Here is a 24,537-nt window from a genome sequence, read left to right on the forward strand (position 1 = left end):
CAGAATACCAGAAGGCACATATAAAAACTCATATCTTTACTGCACATATTTCCCATTAACCATAATCTATTAGTAATTGAAGTTCATTACAAATTCTTGTAGCCTTTATTGCTATCGTGCTGCATGACATACCGAACCTGGCTTGCATAACAAGAAGTCCTTGCTGGGAAATATCCTATTAACAATGACAGTGCATTTGTCATTGTGATAATAAACCCGAGAGCTGCCTGTAGACTATAAATTATCAAGGCGCCATTTGTGCTGCCCTGGCTTGAAGGTTTGTCAGTGCTTTCGTTTTAAATCCCTGATATTCAGTGAGTTGTAACTCAACTATCAGAATCTGCGGTGAGCTGCAACTTTGCACCCAAGGACTCAGCGCAAGAATTTTTTTTTTTTTCAAAACAACTTTTAAGTATGATTTACATTTTCCAATCAGAAAGAACAGAGGTTTGCTGGCTTAAGCACAATAGTGTTAGTGGGATCTGTAAGACGATATCATTTTCCACCAAGAAAAATATGTTTAAATCTAGCCAAGAATATCTATGGCTGTTTAAAATCAGTTTATAACAGTCTCGTTTTTGTGCCTTAAAAGGATATTATTTAAGTTTCAGAAGGGAAAGAAGATGTACATGTTAGACTTTCAAGGCAACTATATATGCCAAGTGATTTTTCTGTTCGTGCTAGAGCCACCCTTTCTGTCCCCTGCAGAGCAATAATGTGAAAAATGGGAAGATTTACATGGAGCCATGAGAAAATATTACCATGAAGAAAGAGGGGCATTTGAGAAGCAGACATAAATTTGAACCAGAAATACTCACAACTTTGTAAATAGATTTGCCTTTGGCTTGGAGACAAGCTTCAGCAGTCTGTGACATTTCTCAGCCAAGGAGCTGGAAGCCAACAGGACAGAAAGCATTTTTAAAAAATAACATGAATTACACTTTCTACAATTTTTATCTTTCTTACTTACCTCAGAATGAGGTTGTAATCGTAGTTAAGTGTAAAAAGAGCTCCCCAAATTCCAAATCAAGACATGCATTTCTATGCATATAATGCCAAACATCAAATCTCTTGTGTCTCAGGGTTCTGCGGAGGGTAGTGAATTGATGGGTGCTGACCTGGTTTGGGCCCCATTTGTGTGCAGAGCTGAACGCTGATGCAGTGGGAAAAAAAGCTAAGAGTGAAAGAGGCTGGATCTGGTGCTCGGAGAGAGTACTCAGTAAACCGTGTAAGAAAAAAAATACAATACAAGGTATAGTGAGATATAAATGCAAAATTGAGTTGTCAAAAGTATTTGAGGAAATTTAAAGCAATTAATTTATACTAGAGGAATAAAAAAATAGCTTTCATGGGTGGGACACAGTTGAGCAGAATCTTGAAGAATTTCATGTTTTTTGTTTGTGTTTTTTTTACAGATCCCTTTCTCCCACGGCACAAAGAAAAGTTTTTTCCTGGAATATGTCACAATGTGGGCAGAGTAATGGATTGGAATCCTCCTACAGAAGTGAGCTTTAGCTTGGGGTCGGGTAGAGTAAATTATATTTGTCCAACTTCTAACCATGACAAATACAAATCATAGTTAGATATGCCAATTGCATAAAGAAGGGGAGCAAGAGAATACAGCATAGAGGAATAAATTTATTGCACTTCAAAGAAACACCAAGAAAATCGAATCTGGGTTTTTCTAGCCTCCTCCCAACAGGGGAAAGGCTTTCAGTTTTACTTAACTGCTACATGAGAGAAAGCAGAGCAATTGTGCCCTCTTATTGAATTTATACCCAAATGTGTGCAAAGAGAAATCTAATTGCCCAGACAGTATTGGTTCAATCCTTTGCAGAGCGAATTTACTGGTAGGGACTAGATGCAAAACCCTGGATCTCTGCCCAGACACTGTGCTGAGTGATATAAGATGTATCTCAGCATATTCCTTCAAACCATGAAATAGATTTTAGTACGGTATTACCATTTAGTAGAAGAAACTAATATTTAGGCAAATTGTAGAAACGAAGACAGGTTAAGACTTGCCTAATATCAAACAGCTATTAAATGGCACAGTGGGAATTCAAACCCCCAACTGGCTGCACAGATTCCGCCACCTCTTCTGGTCTTTGAATTGCTCTCAGGTTATACTCTAGAGCATTTAAACAGCCAGTTTCCACCCTCCAAAACTGAATTCATGGGCTGGGGATTTAGCTCAGCGGCACAGCGCTTGCCTGGCAAGCGCAAGGTTGTGAGTTCAATTCCTGGTACCAGAAACAAACAAACAAACAAAAAAAAACAATAAAAAAAAAAATTGAGTTCATATTACCAATCATGCTTCAGCTTTCTTTGCTTTTATCTTTTTAAGCCCAAGTAATTTGATTGATGTTCCTCAGATATGTATCACTGTGCTTTCTATTCCAAATTTCACTGAATAGATGTTTAACTAAAAGGAGAAAAAGTGGGGCTGGGGATTTAGCTCAGTGGCAAAGCGCCTGCCTGGCAAGTGCAAGGTTGTGAGTTCGGTTCCCGGTACCAGAGAAAAACCAAAAAAATAAAATAAAATAAAAGGAGAAAAAGTGAAATATTATTATCTTATAGAGATTACTGATTCTATCATAATTTTATTGTATTGTAGCCTTGATTTATTTAGAATAACACTGATAATCAAAGACACAATTTTCATTTTATAACAGTTCTGATCTCTAAAAGAATCAAGAAAATAGAGTTTTGTCTATGCCAAGATAAAAAATAGTGCCTGCCTTCACTCAGATTCCACAATGTTCTTATGGTCTCTTTTCCTGTTAGCATCTTTGCCTTTTGATGATGGATATCTGTTCATTCACTTGCTTTTTCCCCTAAACTCCATTCTTGTAGTCTAATAAATCACAGATTTCTTTCCTCTCAAGTTTTATGTTTTTTTAGAGTGGTGAACATGACTTGCAGAGCACAGAGAGTACTGAGATATTCTCAACAAATAATGTGGGGTCATTTCAATTCCAAATATTTGTCCAGGCAATGTTTGCCATTTGGAACCAACCTGAAAGCCAACAAAAGCATAACGGGCCATCTATTCATTCTTTTTAATTCTTAAAAATAAAAACAATTATTTCCATTCATATAATACTTATTTCCCAAAGAGTTTATCAGTTTTTATGCTTATTATTAATTTGTCAGGCTTTTCACCAAATAACAACAAGTAATTCAGGGGAAAGTAAGTAGTTATCGTGTGTTTTGGCCAATGATATCATCAAGGTTTTCCTTTATGTGAACTAAATGGCATAAAATGCTTTATCCCAGGGATAAAGCATACGTGACTTTGGTAAGCAAAGTTTTATTCCCTCTGTATAGTCCCAATTTCCCATAAGCTAAAAAAGATGGTTGAATTCCAAATGGTAAGGAGTTCAGTAATAGAAAATCAATAATGTTAGACAGAACAGAGAAATTTTGCTTGCTGTTGGAAGTAAGAGAACAGACATACATGCCCAACTGTAAGGCAAATACGTGAAGTAACACAAAAATGTCATTTTAAGTTTGAAGATCTGATAGCCCAGTCCATGTGGGCTTTCCGTCTTGGGTAAAGCACTGTAGGGGACGATGAATTTAAATTGACAGTATGTCCTAGGTTCCTCTTACCCAGCCTGCTTGTGGGTTGGCTTTGGAATGCAGAAATCCCTTTCCTCACTTTGGTCGGTGAGATTAGCACCCAGGATGGCTCTTGGCTTGTTCACTTTATGATGTTAAACTCACCTATTCTACCACTGCTTCTATGCTGTTCCAAGAAAGGACTCTACCCTCTCCCTTGCACTGGCTAATACATAGTGACTAGCTCAGAGGTCTTTGTCTCTGCCCACCCTGAGGCACGGATCTCCCAGCTCCCCATTATGCACTACAGAATTTGTCTGTTTCTTACTTCATCCTTTTGCCATACCCCTCATACAGGCAGTTGGGGATCTTGGCCAGGTCTCTGATAAAGCACAGGGAAATAGCACACTTGATGCAGAATTTTTCTGCTATCGTGAGTAGTGGCCATGTAGATGAACTCTACCTTCTATCATTGCATGGTCAGGCCTGTTATATAGAGCTGCAGAAAACATCAGCCCCAGAAGTGTTTATCTATAGGCTGGAGAGTGGCTGGAAAGGCGTTTCACAGGTCTCTATCCATTGTACCAACCGCTAAATGAGTGCCCTGCAATAGTAGTGGTGCTACTGCTCCACAGATCTTCCCTGTGCCATATGGAGTCACAGCCTTAGAGAACTGCCTCCTAGAAGGAGCAGAAGAGAGGACCAGGGGCGTCAGTCACCTTGTGCTTCTAGCAGGGATTTCCCAGCACCATTTCTGTGCAAATCAAACCAGAGCACAACCTCTCCTTCAGCAAGGAACCTGAATCTCCCACCACTTGAAGTTGTGGACCTCAGAGAGGATGGAGAGAGGGAACATTTCTGAGTTTGGGGTTTTACTCAGAATGACTGATCGATCTTGTATTTGTCTGAATTCACCAGAAAGGGACAAGGAATCTGATTTGGAAAAAATAAAAAAATAAAAATTTGCTTTTTCTGTCCCTCATGTGAGGACTCAGAATCTACATGTCAGTTTCTCCCACCCCTCATATTAACTTGTACGACCAGGGTGTCACATCCTATCTGTGTGCATTGGCTGAGGAAGAACAGTTTGTATAGCTACAAGGCAGGCTCTGTCTCAGGCCTGGTATTTTACATTGTAATAGCTCTTTCCCACTTTCATGCAGATTTCTCTAAGTATGAGAGAAGCTCCCCATCCAAGCCTTCCACCCAATTTTCATTCATTATCGTGAGCTTCATGCATCATAGCGCGGGGAAGCCTGACTTGCAACACAGCCCAGCACGCTGTTATCCCTTTTCACTTTGCCCCTTACAGAGAAATGAGTCCTTCCATGATTAGACTGAGCTAAAGTCAGCAACTAAAGAAAGTCCTCCATCTCATTTGCATTCTCCCTTGATCATACTGTAGATATTACCCATGCTGTTCCCTCATACAGTCACTGTCAGCATAACCAGTGGCCCCAGGCCCCATGGTAAACCCTCATTACTGACTTATTCTATCGGGCAGCATTGTTTGCCACATTCTGGCATGAAACATTCTCCACTAGACTTCCAGGATGCCTGTTGCATCTTCTCCTGTTCCATGTCATCTGCACGGTACTCTAAGGATTCTTTTGAAGTTTTTCCTCGTCTCCCTGATGTCTTAGTATGGGAGTACCAAAGACTCATTCTTTGACCTTTTATTTTTCTACCTATGATGAATTTTATTCCTTTGATGCTACAAATACTACTTAAATATTCTTGATTTACTAGCTACTCCAAGACCTACTGAGAGATTCATGTTTCTTTCCCCTCTCCTCCCCTCAGCTCTCTCTCTCCCTCTCCTCTGCTCTGCTCTGCTCTTCTCTCCTCTCTTCTCCTCTCCTCTCCTCTCCTCTCCTCTCCTCTCCTCTCATTGCCTTTCCCTCCCCTCTTCTCCTCTCCTCTCCTCTCCTCTCCTCTCCTCTCTCTGTCTCTCTTTCTCACTGTCTCTGCCTCTGTCTCTGTCTCTCTCTTCCAGATGTCTCAGTGGCCTCTCCCTTGAAATGTTTTGGAGGCTTATGTGTAATATGTCTAAGTATTAGTCTTCTAGTCTTTCCAACCTCAACTCCACCTCACATTTGCCCTATTCTAATTCATCATAATGCCGTCCTCCCAGAAGCACTGGCCAGAACTTTGAATTCCTGTAGGAGTGTTCTGTATCCTTCATACCCAACACAATAAGGTGTCCCCTGCATTGCTCTGTCTCAGTGCTTTTACCCAGAAGACCCAAGGCTCCTCTGTGCTCATCACTCACGGCCTACTTTCTCTTCTGTGTACCATACCCATGAACTTATGCTCCTCTCCACCCATCTTTCCCCCATTTTCTCTAAAATCAGCTTCTATTTGTCACAGTCCAAAGAAAAAAACCAAAAGCATCTGAGCATATAAACTAGACCCAGGGAATTGATTTTGCAGGTATGTAGGCCAAAAGTAGGATGCTGCTTAATCCGCTAGTACCTAGGGAGGTTCTTTGTTTTTTTTTTTTTTTTTTTTTTTTCTCCGGTACCGGGAACCGAACTCACGACCTTGCGCTTGCCAGGCAGGCGCTTTTTGCCACTGAGCTAAATCCCCAGCCCCCCTAGGGAGGTTCTTTAGATATAAGCAATAATAGGGAGATCCTAGCACCTAATATTAGATAAACAAGAGAGGAGTGCTGTCACTAGTGTCCTGCAGTTGCTAGCCACCAGTTAAAAACTGGAGCCAGTGTAGGTCAGAGAGAAGCAGTTGCTGCTGAACATCCCATGCTCAGTGGGGAAGTGGAAAATTCTTCCTTCTTCCTCCTGAGCTCCAGTCTCCCATGAGTGCCTTCCTTGGCCAAACCCAACCATAAACGTGTGCCTGCAGATGCAGCATGAGACCCAGGAAAATACAGCCTATAGGGCCAGCCGACTTCCCCTCCTTACTGCCTCCCCATTTATGATACAGAGCAGAAAGAGGGAAACAGGAAAGTACATCGGATGACAAACAGTGCCACAGGCAGGCACAGTCATTTCAGCCATTTCTAGCAATGCCGGGCTGACTACCACAGAGTCTATGGCAATGCCAACAGGACGCTTCTGCCAGTGAGACACAAGCAAGCTTACTCTTAATAGCAGCTTGTGGGGAAGTAAGAGGACTTCACTGGAAGAGGTGCTGACAAGAACTTAGGATAATGAGAAGGACTGACAGGAGAGCCTCCTCTGCTCGGAGACTGGTCCCACTCCCGAGAGCTCATCTGCACCCCAGGGGAGCCAACAGGAGTGAGGTCTGATCGGGAGCTTGGACACCGGTGTTGGCTTTCCATCCCCTCCCACTGCTCTCAGCTGTTTATAAACTTCTTTCCTATTACCTGGGCTCTGATGTCCCCAAACGTATATATTCTCAAACTGACTCTTGAGAATAGTGCTGAAAGATCATATTATTAAGGGTTTTAATCATTTATAAATTCCAAATAGGGAAAAATATATGGTATTTCACAAAAAGGTATCTGCAAAAAATGTGAAGTTAGCTACATGGTTTGCTGTTCACATTTATCATTTACCTCCAAAATCAGCATGTATTTCTATAACTTGCTTCCTAATATCAGATTATTTCATAGCATTTTTCCCTTTACTTAGAAGTCAGCATTGATGAAGCAAAGGCTTGGTTTTGACTATAGTCCAGATCACTGACACAAGAGTTGGCATGGCACAGAGCAAAGCAGATGAACTTTTTTCAGGTGAGAGAGAACCCCCATCCATATCCAGCTGGAGATCCTTAATCAAAGTCCATTTCTTCATCAGTAACTATGATTATAACTTGTCTTTACTGAATGCTTCCTATTTGGCAAGTTCCTACCCAAGTACCTTTATGTAAATTCTCAGAATCCTACTGCTAGTTTCATTTTACAGATGCAGAGAAAGAATAAGTGATTATACTACTCTACAAAACTTAAAGGAAATTGGAAGGCAGAGGTAAGGTGATTTTGCATACTGTACAGTGCCAAAAGAACCCCACTGATCATTCCTACTATGGTCACGGGAGACTTATACGCTCACAGTACAATTTTATGCAGAATTGTTGCTCATCATTCTGAAAAACTAGAACACTAGAGTAGGACGACCCTTATCTGATATAAGGAAGTAAAACATTTTTGAGAGGAGTATATCTTTTCAAATCCTCACACATTTGCAGTTTGGACATTCAGGTGTGGGGTCATAAAGCCACAGAAAGACACTCTCTCCCGCCATGTTAGAAATACATGAGATTCAGAGCTTATTATAAAACAAAATAATGTATCAGATACAAAGTACAGACGTTTGTTGGAACACATTCTGGGTTTTGCATTTATTTAATTTGGCTGATGGTCACACAAAGGCACATCAGTGTTACTTAATTAAGTAATTGATATAGCTACAAGAAGAAAAAGGTGAAAAGTTCTATAAAACAAGGAGGCGTGTTCTCATGAATTCAAGTTCAGCCCTGACTACAGGCCCTAAAGATAGAGTATCAACACCACGTATTTTCCAGGGAAGGCCCTCGGCCATAGTTAAATCTAGAACTGCAAGGGCTCCTTAACTCCCAGATGCCTTACCAGGACTCACAGGGTGTTGTTCTGACAACTTGAACAGTCCCTTTACTTATGGGATAAAAGCAATTTCCTGCCCTTGCTTTAGATCTCATCAATTTCAGAAGAGGCCTGGTACTCTTTAACCTTGGTAATAAGCTTGATGGTCTTTACAAGTGTCCTTTAAAATAGTACTCACTCATCCCTCTCCCCTCCTCCATTACTTCTGGAAAATTTTAAAACTCGGCTTTACCTTCATCCTATTCAAAACTTGCTGTTTGTTTAGGGTATTTTGATTTGCTTTTTTGTTTTCTTTTTCTTTTCAACCTGTTAGAATTTCCACATACTGATTCCTCTTGACCTTTCCCGAATCATCTAATGACAGCATTTCCACCCTTGCTGACCTTGGCAAAATCTTTCCCTGAGATATAAAAAGACCCTGAGAACAGCTCAGGTGGCCCAGCTTCCAGGGTGGCATTCCCAATTCTTCCAAACAGACACTAAACTGTCATTTTCCTTTTCTTTTCTCAAAACTATTATTCATTCAAATTAAGAAGATGTGCCCTAGCTTGCTTATATAGCTAGAGTAACAAAATCTGTTAGCAAAGAAAAGTGATAAACTAAAATGGCCTAATGTATTTGCTGCATAAAAGACTGTGCCACAGGTATCGTCAACATATAGTTATCATGAGAATGATAATTATGATTATAACCATGAGGTATCAGTCACTAAATAGGAGAAAAAATTTTCCAGGTTACTTACCCTACTTGTTCCTGATGTTTAATGTGAAGACAGGTAGGAGAAGTATGACTGCAGCTGCCTGACCTCTTGGTAGGAGGCAGGGGTAGCTAAGCAAGATGATACTGGTGAGGCAGACATCTGTCTGATCTGAGAAAGGGCTTCTTCCCGTGTCTCACAGAACCATGCAGTCCACATCATGTCAAACAACACTTCTGAGATGAGGAAGTATGGAGATGAAAGACTTGAGAAAAATTTGACATGAACTGGAATAGGAAAAAAAGTACCAAACATTTAACTCCTTTTGTTTTAAACCCCAGGGGAAACATTGGTTTGGGCATTGGTGGTAAATCTCTGATATGGACCAGATTCAGAGATACTCTAAAAAGAGTATAATTTAAACATCAGTGCCCCATTCTTTTCTCTCCATACTGCATATTTTTTTCTTTTGCCTTTTTCATCCTGAGTCAGGTTTTAAGCAAATTGTATAAACACATGAAGGAAGTTAAAAAACTATATGAAGAGATAAATAGATAGATAGATGACAGATAGATGGGAGAGAAAGAGCAAGAGAGCAAGAGAGTGAGAGAATATACTATATGCCAAGGTCTGGGTTTATTATCAGTTTATTTATCAGAAAACCAGCTGGACAAGATTTTCGCTTTCGTAGTATGTACTCTAGTGAGGATCACAGACCAAATGGGGGAAAATAACAAAGTGTTACATGGTGCTCCCCCTATCTCCGTGTCTTGGAATTTTCACTGAGGTTCTACAGCTGAGATCAGTAGGTATAAAATCCTCACATTCTGAATCAAAATGTTGTATCATCTATACCTCTAGTACTAGAAAACTGGATAGGATTTCAGCTCTCTCGTCTACTACTAATACTCACTTTCTGGCTATAAGGGCAGCAAATCAAGACAGAGCTGGGAATAGTGATGGACAGGCTATCGTTAGTGAGCAGCCTAGGGTACCAGGGAGCAGGATGCTTCATCCTCAGAAATTTGGCCTCAGGAAGCAAAAGTCTATGAAACATGAGGTCTGACGTATTACTCATGGCTGACAGCCTCTGGCTGACTTTGCATCACCATTAGCAGCAGTTTCCATGGGAAGGTCTTGCAGATCCTGAGTTGCAGTGCAAAGCTGAAGGATTTTCCTTATTTTGGATGAAGTCTCTGGAAAAGGAACCTGAATTCAGCTGAGGTAACCACAGAAAGGTTGTGTGAGGGAGAAGATCATGAAGTCCTAGGAGTTCAAGAGCATACAGTTGGCCAGCACTGAGGGTATTAACTGTATCAGAAAACTGCACATGGGGTAGCATTAGCTTGAGAAAGGATCAACAGTTCTTGCCACACAAAGAAATCCATGATGTAGCAACCTAGCACTGCCCTTGTTCCAAACCTGAAGAAACAGGGGGAACCTGTATAGGTGGTTGGACCAGGCAGGAGAATCAAACAAAAGGTATTGGGAGTGAAGTTGTCTGTGCCTTGGGTATCTAGGACAAGGCCTCTGCTTCTCATGAGTTTGGCAGGGCCCCATGAGAAGTGTTTGCAACTTAGGGAGCTGACACACAAAGTGACTTGGCCTTCCCCTGAGATAATATAGAAAAGTCCTCCCTTGTTCCCTGTGTAACAAGCAAGACACGATGTTTTGCTGAAGATTGGATGTTTTTCCTGTTCTGGATCTTGCCCTTCCCTTGGATTCTCTGTAAACATCCTGATATGCTGATTTGTGAGTGGTCTTTTCTCCCATCAGGAGAGGGGCTCCACCTGACCTCAGTTTTCTGACTCTTGTCTTCATCCTCCTCCTCCTCCTTCTGGAATTTCAAGAGTTGTTGTGCTGGAGGTGGCAAGAAGGAATCATAGAGAGGATGACTACATCCTCCTTGTCCAGCTCTTCCTAGTCCTTCCAGCTGGAGAAAGGCCCATGCTAGAGAAGCTAAAAACTTTAAACAATATGAGTTACAAAAATAGAAAGCATAAGATATTTTACTAGGTTGGAATTCTAATACCTGAGAAGAACTGAAGAAGCTACAGCAATATTTGATATGGATGGTAATGTGTTAAGACTTCACAGTTAATAGCAACATTTGCTTGTTTATTTTTGCATTCATATACCAAATTGGGTTCATTCAATAGTCAGGAGTCCAGAGGAGAAACACTCCCCGACACACACGCACACATCCATCACCATCACCACCATCAACAGTTGTGCTTAGTCAGCTTAGATAAGCTAAGTAGGTCAGGAGATCAGGAGAGGTTTCCTTAGGCAAATGTCCTCAAACCTGAGACCTGAGGGATAAGAAATAGAAAACTAAACATAGATTTGGCAAGAGCAGTGTCACCAGAGGGAGTAACAGGAAAGAAGGCAAAACTTTTAATATTCTAGAACTAGACCAAAGATCAGTATGAAAAGTACTGCATGCCAGAAGGACAGAGGCCTCTGATAGGGTTGTCATTGGGAGCAGAGGGATGATTCTGCAATGTCCTTTAGGTATCGACCTTGAGTTTAAAATCAAGTATAAAGGCAAAAAGAATACATTAAAGAATTTGAACATCACCATATTAGTATGTTTAAAAATTCTACTTTAGTGAAGACAATGTATTGCTGGTGAGTAGGGTGATGTGTTAGTCAGCTTTTCATTACTGTGACCAAACACAGGAGTTAGGGGACAACTTTAAAGAGGAAAGGTTGGCTTTAGGTCATTCTTTCAGAGGTTTCAGCCCATGGCCATCTCATCCCATTGCTGTAAAGCTGAAGTGAGGCAAACATCATGGCGGAAGGAGAAGGTGGAGTAAAACTGCTCATCTCATGTAGCCAAGAAGCAGAAGGCAAGGGAGAGCCATAGAGGAAGGGGCAGCATGTAATATCATTTGCACAGTCAAGGTCTCATGACCTCCTCCTCTAACTAGGTTCCACCTCCTAAGTCTCTATTACCTCCCGATAACACCATCCAATTATGATCTCATTAACTGATTAATCCACTGATGGAATTAGAGCCCTCATGATCCAAAACCTTCTGAAAACCCTACTTCTGAGTACATGAGACTTGTGGGGGATATTTTAAGTCTAAACCATAATAGGTGCGCATGGGGCATCTGTTGGAAGCATTTTATTAGTTTAAAAAAGACATGAGGATATAGTTACCTAAACTATGGAGAGAGATGGAGGGATGCCAGTGGATAGTTGGACAGATATAATTAGTCAGCACTTTATGGTTAATTTAGAATCTATATTGGGTATCTAGTACTCTGAGTAACTATTTTGAAGATAACAACACACAGTGCATTAACTGTTACTATTGTCTTAATATTTTGTTATCAAATTTTGTCTTATTATTTCATAAAATAATACACAAATAACCTCTTCAGATGTTACTGGATGTTATTGGTTCCCTCTCTCTGCCCTCTCTACGGACCTCTCTGCAGCTTCCTCAAATGTCAGTGCTACTTGTTCTCTTCAGTCATCTACAGAGAATTTCCCCCAGTAAGGCAATAGCTGCAGTTCTCTGAAAGTTATGTCCTCTAACCTTTCACTCTTACGAAAACCAGAAACCCAACCTGTGATAAGAAAAGGTCAGCCTCCTCGCCCCAAGGTAAGGCCAACTTGGTGCACAGTTTACTCTCTCAAATTCCTGTGTAGCCATGTCACAGTGAGTCTCACGTAGCTCTTTTCCCCGGACCTCTCCTGCTTTCCTCACTCCATTTCTTCTGAGAAAATTCACCAACTAAATCACTTAAATGTCACTAAATCCATATCAGTATGATAAATCACTTGAGAACCCTGCTCTGAAGCTACTTCTAGGGAGCCCATCCTAACAGAGAATTCAATTTTGAACATGTTGCTTCTGATACGGTGAGGAGGCATCCATGTGGCGGTGTTAAGAAGGCACGTTGATATTTGACTCAACCTCAGACGGCATATTTGGGCATCAGTAGAGCAGGAATGGTATTCATAGCCAGAGGAATGGTTGGGATCTCTAAAGAGAGTTGTAATCTGACAAGAGGGTTTAGGAGAGCACCCCAAGATCCTGGACATGTAGAAGCTGTTCGGGTTTCTATCTAATTATTCTGTTAGGGCCTCATGGGCTCATATAGAGGCTTTGGAGGTGACTGAATCATGGGGGCATGATTAGTCCCCTGATGAGTTTAGAGTTGAGTGTTATTTGGGAGGTGGAGCCTCAATGGAGCAGGTAGGTCACAGAGAGTGTGGCCTGGAAGCACCTAACTCCTTCCTACCTCCTTTGATGGTGCTCTGCTTCCTGCTGCCATGCCATGAGCTCGTTCTCTTCAGTAATGACCAGGCACATGCCACCCTTCACTGGAGCCAGCCTCCTATGGATTGGAACCTCTAGAACCTGTGAGCTAAAATAATCTGTTCCTTCTTACAGTCATGAGTTTTGGGTGTTGAGGGAGTAACTATGACAGAGGTGGAAGGTAAGAATTCAGCAAAACACTATGAGTACAAAACACTATGAGTACAGTAAAGAGAGTATTGGAATCTGTAGTAATGCTGTCTTTACATCTAGGGTTTGAGGTTATCATAGGGTTCTACTAAATTCAACTTAAGAAAGTGTTAGATTTCCTGGTTACCATTGATTGTCTCAATATACAACATGGAGAAAGTTCAAGAAAAGTGATTTTCTGTTACAGAATCTTTTAATCATTGATACCTGCAAATGGATGCATTTAGAGTCTTTGTAATTCTAGGTAAGGTTATTTCATGTTAAATGCACAATTAACTCGTGTCATCAATGAAGCTTTTTTTCATTTGAATTAAGTCCCTAGTCCCTATAAAATGAGAATTTTCCTCATTTGTAGAAGTCTTGCAATTACTTTCTAAGTTGAATTAGTAGTGCACTAAACTTTTATTTCCAGAAAAAATGGGTTCAAGTAGAGGCCATCCGTGCAAATGAATTGAGTGATCTCAAACTAGTATTTAAGAATGTCAGAAAGTCCTATCATACTGCTTTCTTTATTTTTCAAGGCAAATTGATGATAAAAAATATGGACATTATGTATTTAAGCAGAGATGTCTGAAAATGATAGTACTTTTGTTTAAATCTACAGCACTGAGCAAGTAACTCATCAGAGAGCAAAGTTCATGGAAGACCAGATAATCTCATGGCAAAGAAGCAATAAGCCAAAGGTGCAAGATTAATACCACAGACCCTCCAAGTTAGAGCTACTGCAGGCATTCAATCTGTAAATTTTTGGAGTTCATTTCAAGTAAAAAGGAAATGATTTCTAATGAGGCTCAGAGCTCTCAATTCTCATTTAACCTTCCCTGCAATTCGTTGAGTGAGCTGGCATTTTCTTTCAACTTAATAACAGTGCACATTATCAAAGAAGCCCTTTGCTTGAAAAGACAAGGCCAATAAATAGTAGGTTAGTATCCTAATTTATTTCATTCTGATTCTGAAAAGCTCATGCTTTCCCTGCACCAAGATAGATTATGAAGACCCAGTTTACTGTCCTTACATGTTTCAAGGCTCTTTAGTGCTGCAAAAGAAATCTTTCAATGGAGAAATTATGGCTGCAAACATGGGCAAATGCTTACCTTCCCGATGGGGCCTCACCCACATACCTGCAGTTGTCTTTTCTTCTATAATGTACAAATGGCATTGTGTTTCATTTTTTTAAGCTCAATTTGCTTAGATTTGTACTTTTCCAAGGGATTCACAAAAAGGAGTTGTTAGTAACTGGAAATATATAAGGTGTAGTTCCAAAAACCTAAAATAACAGGCTAGTTTGGTTATGTCACATCCAGCGTTTGATTGCTACTGGTAGGTGTGTATAAGAGCTTAACTTTTCTGTGTTTGTTTGTGTCCACATTTTCTATAAGGGTTGTAGCATAATGAAGCAATGGGGAATGGAATTGTGATTACCAGAGATGAACACCCACCAATGTAATGGATTGTCTGAGAGGAAGAGGAATTGTATTTGAAGATCAGATTGCAGAAAAGAAATTGTGTTCTCATCAAGAATGAGGATGCTGAACATCTGAATGAGGTTCAGCACTAAGGTTAAAATTGTTGGAGGCTGTTAATGAGTCTGGGAAAGAGGGCCAGCTGATTCTGGAACCTCATCACTAATATCTGTCCTGTGAAGTATCCAATGAGTTCAGCTCTGGGGTGTTTGGTTTATTTTTGCTGTGGACTCAAGCTATGAAAAAACAGATGCTGCATCATTCTTCTGCCTTATTTTTAAGAGTAAGTTTATCATTTTACTATAAAAGGTAAAAAATTAGGTCTCTTGGACTAAGGTGGCAGAAGAAAAACAGACAGTGTTCCCTGATATTGGAACATTCACAAATATTAAGAGCAATAGTGATTTTCCCAAGGAAATAATCATGGAAGCCAGCACTTATGAAATCCAGGTGCTAATTCTTTGGGAGTAACTCAATTCACATAAGTTTCAAGTCTTCTTCTCCCCTTAATTAGCAGTTCTTTTTTTTTTTTTTTTTTTTTTTTTGGTTTTTCTCCAGTACCGAGAACGGAACTCACGACCTTGCGCTTGCCAGGCAGGTGCTTTGCCGCTGAGCTAAATCCCCAGCCCCAATTAGCAGTTCTTAAAAGTGTTCAAGACTGAATTACTGAGCTAGCCAGCCCATTGCCATTCCCTCCGTCCTGCTTGAGGATTTAAAGAAATATTTAGACCAGAGGTATTCTGGGAAAACTGGACTTCCTACAGATTAGCAGAGAAGTATTTCAGTTCAAGCCAGACTTGGATGTTAATGGTAAAGAAGACACAACTATAAATAGAAAATGGAATGTTTTATACAACTCTTACTATAGAAGTCCACTAAAATCCCCTTCACACAATCTTATCAGAAAGCTGTCCAAGCTGACCTAGATTCAGTCACCAGTAATTTCCTATCACTACTATCAGGCAACATCTGTCACCTATGATGAATCCATCCAGGTCCTAGTTTGACCTAAAGGCTTTGTTCCACCCTCCTATGCAACTGAGAGAACTTACCCTGTAAAAGTGAATTCACTGTATTTGCAATTTATGCTAACTGTAGTGGGCTGACCATTGGTCCCCAAATCTATGTCCGTATCTTACCATTCAGAAGATGTGAATATGACTTTATTTAGAAGAAAAGTATTTGAAGACATAATTATCTTCAAGCTTTCAAATTAATATCATACCGGGGCTGGGGATTTAGCTCAGCGGCAAAGCACCTGCCTGGCAAGTGCAAGGTCGTGAGTTTGGTTCCCAGTACCGGAGAAAAACCAAAAAAAAAAAAAACAAATTAATATCATACCAAGTCTTCTGAGTACATCTTAAATCTAGTGACAATCATCTTTGTCACTGGCAAAATAGAAGACAAGGAAAGAGAGCCCTGTGAAAACCAGAGACAAAGATCAGAGTTCTGCAGTTTTAAATCAAGGAATGTATGTAATCACCAGAAACTGTAAGAATGAAAAAGATTCTCTGCTGAAACCTCAAGAAAGAGAGAGAGAGAGAGAGAAAACAACTCTGCCAACATCTTGATTTCAATATTTGGCCTCCAGAAGTGTGAAAGAATGAAGTTTTATTTGTGTGAGCCACTAAATTTTGGGTAATTTGCCACAGCACTCATAGCAAAAAATCTAAGTTATGGTATTTAAACTATGTAGTAACTATTATAGAAGTAGCAGCTCAAAATAGAGCATACACTCTGAGAGAGGTTTTTGAATGAGTAACATCTTTTCAGCATGGGCCCACAACTAGAGTTCAGCCTTAGGGAACCAGACAAGATAGGCAAGACTATCGCAACTTTATAGCCACTGAAACTGTGTTCAAAACATAAAGGCTGTTCCTGAAGATCACTGCACTTAAGCAAGAATGTGGGGATTTGTGTCCAAGTCTGCCTAACCTCAAGACCTTTACTCTTTCTAATATACCATTCAGCTTCTTCTACAGGGCATTCACTTATTTTAGACTACTTCAAAATTTTTGTAAAGTGGTGGTATACCTGGAAATAGCCTAACACCAAGCCTGGTTGCCAGAAATGTTTGTTAAAAATCACTGCAATCTTCATCATTCTGTTTTAAAATATTCTTTCCTAGAAAAAGAATCAGGATACGGCAAAGTCTCACCTAAAATTTTGTTATGTTGGGTGGAGGCATCTAAAAGTTTCCATGGTCTAAAAGTTTATCGTGGTCAAAAGAAAGTCATTCATGGCATGTAGAATTATGCCCCCTGAAAACTTCTTTAAACGATAACTTTAGGAAAATAAAATCATGTTGTAACCATTCTCAAAAAAATCTTTTCTAAATTGCTAATGCACTCCTGTTTCTTTCTTCAGACAATGTGAACAAACTGCTGAGATTGTGAGCATTTGTTACTGTCATAGGGAAGGTAAACTATTTTCATAAATATGCAAATATCTCTGGAAGGGCTTCTACAATACTTCCAGCAACTCTGCTGCGAATTTATGTCTATTTCAAATCTGATGCTGTTAAGAAAGAGGAGAAAGCACAGAGCATGCAGCTTGGAATTATCTCTGCCCAGGAAAGCTAGCAATTAGAGCAGGGATAGGCAAGCAGGCCTGGGATAGTGGACAGTACCAAGATACCTGCTTAATGTGATCTTCTTCCAGGCCTGAGGATGTTGTAAAGTCACAGGGTTTTATCACTGAAAAGACGCTGTGAGCACCTATGATGGGACAGAACCTCCATCTGCTCCTTAGTCACACAGATATGATTTCGACTCTCACCATCTAGTGCAGAGATATATTCCATGGTGAGCAAAAATGAATGCAAAAATGTATGAACTATTATTATAAAATGTTATTGTTACTAAATATTAAAATACTCTGGTAATTTTTATAACCAAGCCATGTACAAGAAAGTCAGGAAAGACAAAGAGACAGAAATTTTATATAATTTTATAAGGGAAGGGATACTTGAACTTATTATTAAAAACAAATGAGGACTTCCAGAAATGGAGTGAGTAGAAGGTTCTAGGACATTTCAAAAACAATGACTAAAAAATCAGTTACAAAAATCATTACAAAAATCAGTTATCAATGTTCCTAGGAAAGCTATAAACTCTCTTTGCCTCCAAGTCTTTCCCCATCAGATGGTGTTCCTTCTATTAAACACCAGCCTGTGTCTGAAAACCTTCCTTGAGCTAGAACTCCAAGCTTCTGAGGCTGTACATGCTTGGATGTAATAATCACAATTCTCCAGTTCTGTACAAAAGTCCAAGTCCGCCAGGGGAGGGCAGGTAAGCATGCTGCCAGGGAAGTGCCAGATGTCATAAAATATTCCCAATTTTAAAATATTTATGAAGTAACCCTACTGCAATCTAAAGGTTTGGAAACATCGGTTTTGAGAGAAGTATCAGTAGCTTCCTAGCCCATTTCCCGGCACCAAATGTTTGTCTTGAGCTGCCTAAAGAGCTTCTGCCTCATCACTTCCTACACCTGTATTCAGATTTGGAGGCATTCTGGGACAGGACCTGAGATTTCCCAAGGGAGATCTGTGTTACTGTGCCTTGTCCAATCTCATTTTCCACTTCTAAAGTCTAGAAGTATTTAAAAGGTCTTTTTCATGTAGAAATTCCTGAGTAACTGCTCACACTAAAACAGTGCATCATGGGTTGTAGAAAAGTAGAATATATATATGGAAAACATCTAAGTGTGGTCAGGATTGAAACGGATATCTAATGCTGCAACATCTCTGAAATCTCCTTCAAAGTGGTGCCCCGTGGGATTTTAGAGGATTTTTGTAATGTTTCTCAGGTGCTGCCATGGGTCTTCAGAAACAAGCAGATCTCTAGGTTTCTTCCTTCCTTTGCTAAAATTTTTTTCGTATTTATGTGGCATTTATGTTGACCTTGGATGTAATATTTCATTTCAAGAAAATGTTTCCACCACTTCGGATAATTGAAAATCATTCACTTAGGGTGTAGACTTTAATAGATCAACAAGCATCAGACTCACCCAAAAGACCTAAAGTAGAGGTTACTCGCCCTACCCCAAGATTCAATAGGTGTGGATAGGGCTCAACAATTTACATTTCAAACAAGTTCTAAATGATACTGATGCTACTGGTTTACTGGTCACACTTTGAGAATCACAGCTCTAGACGGCTATAGTAAAGAGGAAATAATACTGGCACTGGAAGAATGGCCTTCAATTCTAGAGTTATGAGTGTCACTAGTAGTGTTGTAACATTTGTGAGAGTTAAGAGGAACACTCATCCAGATGTTTGTGATAGACAACTGATTCTGATTGGCTTTAACATAAAATGATCATGAACATTTGTGAATTAGGAAAATCCACGGGTAGGAATTAACTTCATGTGTGGCTAGTCCTGGTAGGGAAACAATGCCATCAAGATTCCATGCTTTTCTCTTCGCATTTGGTTGTTGTTTTTGTTTGTTTTGAGTTTTTTTTTTTGTTCCTTTTCCAGTACCAGGAATTGAACTCACAACCTTGCCCTTGCCAGGCAGGCACTGTGCCTCTGAGATAAGTCCCCAGCCCCCTCATTTGGTTTTCCTTCTCAGGCAGGCTCATTCCTTATGATTCCAGGATCAGGAATGCCAGATACATGCTCTATCGGTGTAGTAACCTTAAAGGATAGCTCTTCCTTAATACTTCTGGCATAAAGAACCAAGGTTGGTGTGCATTTCTTGGAGGAGGTTTTATGAACTCTATTGGCCAGACCAGGAGCATATCAACTGCATATAACTAAAGGTTAGAGGAAACAAAGCTCGGGCCACCAGATCTTAAAGTTGGGGACAGGTGATTCCACAAGGTCACACCAACAAGTTGTTATTCAAAGAAACGGAAATGGAGAAGACTAACTCAAAATAAGTCAGATTAGTGTTTCTGGACATCAGTTTAACCCAGGCTCCAGCAGCCAAGATTTTGCAAAACTTTGTTTAAAGGAATTTGTTCTTGGAACACCATTGGAAGTTTAGTTTTTTTCTCTTTTGCAATATAAAATTATGCTGGCTGTTTTGTACATTTTTATTCCCAGGGAACATGACTCCCTGGATGAGATCAGGGCAAGCACTGCTGACTGAACAGGGGTTTGGAGTCTATCAGACCTGAGTTTGAATCCTAGCAAAACCATTGAATACTTATGTGACACAGAACACACAAGGACCCTCTCTTGCCCTTTCAGTTTCTGCAGGCTAGGGAAATTCACACTTCTGTTCAGTGACAGTGATGAGGGTCATTAAATTAGGTGGTGTCTGTAAAGCACCTGGCCCAATATACTGACTCAATAGATAGGAATTTTTTTATTGTTATTATTACCACAGTCAGTGAAATCTATTTGTCAAAATTAATCAACACCAACAAGAAGCTGGGGGGTAATTTCAGCCTATGGACAACCAGACCAAGTAGCCAATTTAAATAAAGTCTTGAATTCCACAGATTCACGTTTGTTTCTTTCCCCCACCAAGTTACATTGAGCCCTAACACCTTTTAGAGAAGAATCTGGTGCATTTCTTGGAGTTTATCGAATAAGGTAGGAAGTACCCTGAGTGAGATGAACATAAAAAACAGGGGGAAAACAAAGAGAACCTGGAAGCAGTAGGAAACTTCATTTTCTTTAATTAGCATATTTAAGTGAAGCTTAGAAGCTGCTCCTACCCTGAAACATTGCATTTTATTAAAAGCTGTTTAGAGCTCATAACCATTCCGCTGATTTTCTCAAAACACGTTCTCCTTATAGGCCAGTGCTAAACTGTGCATATGAAATGAGCTCAGCTTAATGTTGTGTTAAAAGAATTTGGTCTCCAGAGCTGTCTCTCTTCTTAATAATATGTAATCATACTCCATCTATTTAGTTTCTTTTAACTTGCCCCATGCAGGCAATGAATCCAGTTTAATTAAATGTGCCTTTAAATAGTTGAACAGCACTCATTTGCACCTAGCAAACCTCCCTTTCATCCTATTAAGACCCCCTCAAGATATAAAAACCCAATAAAGAAGCCATATAAGATGTGTGTCTGATAATACAAAGGAAGTCTGACATTTGCTCTGTAATTTAGTAAACCTGCATTAGCTTTTGGGCATATTGTCACAGCTGGATGGAGCCAATGTAGGGGCTCTGGGATTCTTGATCAATCCCCATAAATGTTGTGTTTGGAGAAAAACCTCCGGCTTTGCACATGCAATCCCAGAAGTGAGGTCCACTGAGATATTGGACAGCTGCCCACGAGAGCTCTCAAAAGGCCTCTGAAGAAGGCATGGCTTGTGCTGCTGGTCACATGGCCTGGGGACCTGGGGGAATGGAGCCCAAGTTCTCCCAATTATAATATTTGGTAAGAGGGCAGAGAAACCCATCCTGAAAGCTAAAAGCAGAGAGCTAGGCGACAGTGCTAGATTTGTTGTAGGGATCGTCTTAAGCATTGACATTTTTAGTTAAGGAATGAACTCTGCTCTATTTAGTCCCTCATGTGATTAGCCCACTACTCGCACTTCTTCAGTGATGGCCAAGTGCTCGCCCTTGTTACAGCAGACATTGAAACACAGGCCCTGATCTTGAAGCTCATATCTTGGTTGGGGGAAATAGGGAATATACAATAACAAGCAGACCAAATAAACATATGATGTCATCTGGTGAAAGAAAATAAGTCCAGTTAAAGGAGAAAGGGGGTAAAGGGTTTTGGAGTTGTGGGGGTAGGGCAGACACAATGTCTTACTATTTTATAGGGTCAGATTTGATATACTCTTTTGGTTATGTTCTCTGAACTACACTTAGTGCTGGTGGCTTCCATATTCATAGTCATGCATGAGAAATTGGATTTAATTTTTTACTTTATTAGTGAACTTAGTTGATTGGGTGGATTGGGAGAAGCCATTTCTTTATTCATGTCTTTCCTCAACAGGATGCAAAAGAGGAATTTTCCCAATTATTCTCCCAGGGATGTGTAAGTGGCGTATGATACCATTCTCTATGAGGTCTAGAGTATGTGAGCTTTGCCCGTTTAGTTCATGACACTGGTGAGGTAGCATTTTAGTATTTTCTTCTAAGAAGGAATTCTTATATACAGAATAATCAAGCTTTTAAAATGCAATATAATTTTTTAAATTTATATTTTAGTACTTTTTCAAAAGCCTTGTTATATATATCATCCAAATAACCCTATGTAGTGGAGAAGATCTATAAAGTTTAGCTTTGTTGTCTTGGGCACATTTATCCATTTAATAAATATGATTTTAGTTCTAGGGTTGGTCTCCTTAGAAATAAATTTGCCCATTTAAAATATAAGGATATTAATATTCATTTTGTAAGGCGGATGTGAAACTAATATGATAAAATAGTCTAAATAGCTACTACATGCACATAAGAGGTGCTCAAAACATAAGACCTCTTCATGGGCACAAATATGGTAGGAAAATGAGTAAAAGGGAGAAATATCAGATTCCATGCAACAGAAATGGCAAGAGGTCAGATCATGATGGACTTTAAAACCTAATTGTGATGGAGGTCACCTAAAATATTTAAGCAAATAAATAAGGTAGTTACGTGACCACACTAAAGACTGTAAGAAATCCAATAAAGGAGACAAAAGTACATGCAGGAAGACTATCCAGGCAGCTGTTGCAATGGTCCAGGGAGGGAATGGTGGTGGGTCAGGTGTGAGGGTGGAGAAGAGAAGCCATAGACACCAGGTATGCTTTCACAATAGAATGGACAGATTTTGGGATGACTTGGATGTAGTAATTAAAGGAAAGAGAAGAGGCTCTCAGTTTTTCAAGTAAAGCAATGAGTCAATTTTCTGAGGGAAGCATCTCTCAAAGACAAGCATATCTACAGCATTCAATTTGCACATATCATAATGAGAATCTCAATGGAAACACGAGCCAAAGCTCAGGAGAAAAGGACACGATAAGTATGGTGTGTTTAGCAACAGATAGTATTTAAAGCAATGCAAGAAAAACAGAAAGAAAAGAAAGTGAGGTATGAAAAAGCAAGAGTGCTTGGGTAAGGCTTCAGAAATGTACCAAGGTGGGGAGAATGAAGATGGAATAGTGACACAGACAGAGTTCACAGATACTAGGAGAGACTGTTCAAGAAGGTAATGACCATATCTATTTTGTCAAAAACCATCTGAGAGGTACTTATCTGACCCAGCTATTTCCCTTTTAGGTATCTTCCTGAAGGAACTAAAGGCGTCATATTACAGTGATACAAGCACACCGTGTTGGTAGCACTGCAATTCACAATAGCTAAATCTTAGAAAGAGCCTACGTGCCCATCAACAGCTGAATGAATAGAGCGTGGTATATATTCACAATGTAGTACTACTCCACCATAAAAAAGGTAAATCTGAATCACTTGTAAGGAAATAGATGCACCTTGAGACACAATATTAATGAAACAAATCGGACGCAAGAGCATAAATTTAGCCTGATTTCTCTTATATGAGAAACATAAAATATAAGTAAAGAGCAAACTAAAAGATAGATACTAGGTAATAAGGAGATGGGTGTTTTGCAAAAGGGAATGGGAATGAGAGATGCAGGAGGAGAGTGGATGGGAAGAGGATGTAAAAGGAATCAAGATACGTTATGTGCGTGTACTAACTCTCCACGTGGAGTGTAATCATTAGTTACCAGAAACATGTACTAATAAAAAATAAAAATTCAGAGCAAGACAGCTCATTGGAGACACTGATGAGAATAAATCTAGAAAGCTAGAGGCAAACAAGTTTGCAATGAATATGAAAAGAAGAAGAAAGTAATCATGGGAAGATATATTTTCTTGGAGATAGTACTTTAGACCTGTTGCACACCAAGTACTATTCCAGAAGCTGGAGCTGGGTGGCAAATGTAAGACAATGCCTTCAATTATTTCTGTGTAAAGGAGAGACAGACAGTATAAATAAATAAGCAATATGCTAGGTAGAGAAAGTAAGGCAGCATTAAGGGAGATGGGGATTACCAAAGTGGTGGTTGTTTTATAAGAAAGTTAGGGGAGTTGGCCGGGGAAATCCTCTCTCATAAGGTCATTTTGGAGAGCATACCTATAGGAGGAGAGAGAGGAAAAGAGAGAGGAGAAAGGAGAGAGAGAAAAAGAAAAGAAGGCAGATGACGTCAGTCCTTGAAAAGCTTTTTCTCTAAGATGTAGAACATTGAGAGTTCCCAACAAAGCTGCCGCAGAGCGCGAGGGCAGACTGAGGGAACAGTCATGGGGTTACTGTAGTAGTTTTCCAGGTAGGGATGATGGCAGTCTGTGTCAGGTGGTAATATATGACATGGTGAGAAAAGGTTAAATTCTGCAAATTTCTAAAGCTAAAGCTGATGTAATTTACTACTAAATGTGCCAAGTATGAGCATATGATTCAGAGAGCTGACTGTGAGAGAGAAGTGAACACTCTGGAGTGGGATAGGGTGGGTGATTCCAGAATGTGTGTGACTGCAAATTAGAAGAAGTCTATAGGGTTATTGTAACAAAACACAAAAACAAACTCTGTGGCTTAAATAACAGAATGTTTCCCCCTCACTGTTTTGGAGTCTTCAGGTCCAGTATCAAAGTGCCTAAGGGTGGTTCTCATGAGAGATCCTGATCAGTAGGTGGCTGTCCCTTTGCTACTTCTTTACCACATCATCCTACCTTGCATGCATAGCCCTGGTCTCTGCAGTCAATCTTCTGTCCTTATTAGGACACCAGTCAGGCTGCAATTATCTTTGTAAATGCTGTCTCCAAATAGTCACATTTTGAGATGCTAGGGGT

This window comes from Chinchilla lanigera, unplaced genomic scaffold (genome assembly GCF_000276665.1).
Source record: "Chinchilla lanigera isolate Chin_1 unplaced genomic scaffold, ChiLan1.0 scaffold00039, whole genome shotgun sequence".
In the NCBI taxonomy this organism is placed as follows: domain Eukaryota; kingdom Metazoa; phylum Chordata; class Mammalia; order Rodentia; family Chinchillidae; genus Chinchilla; species Chinchilla lanigera.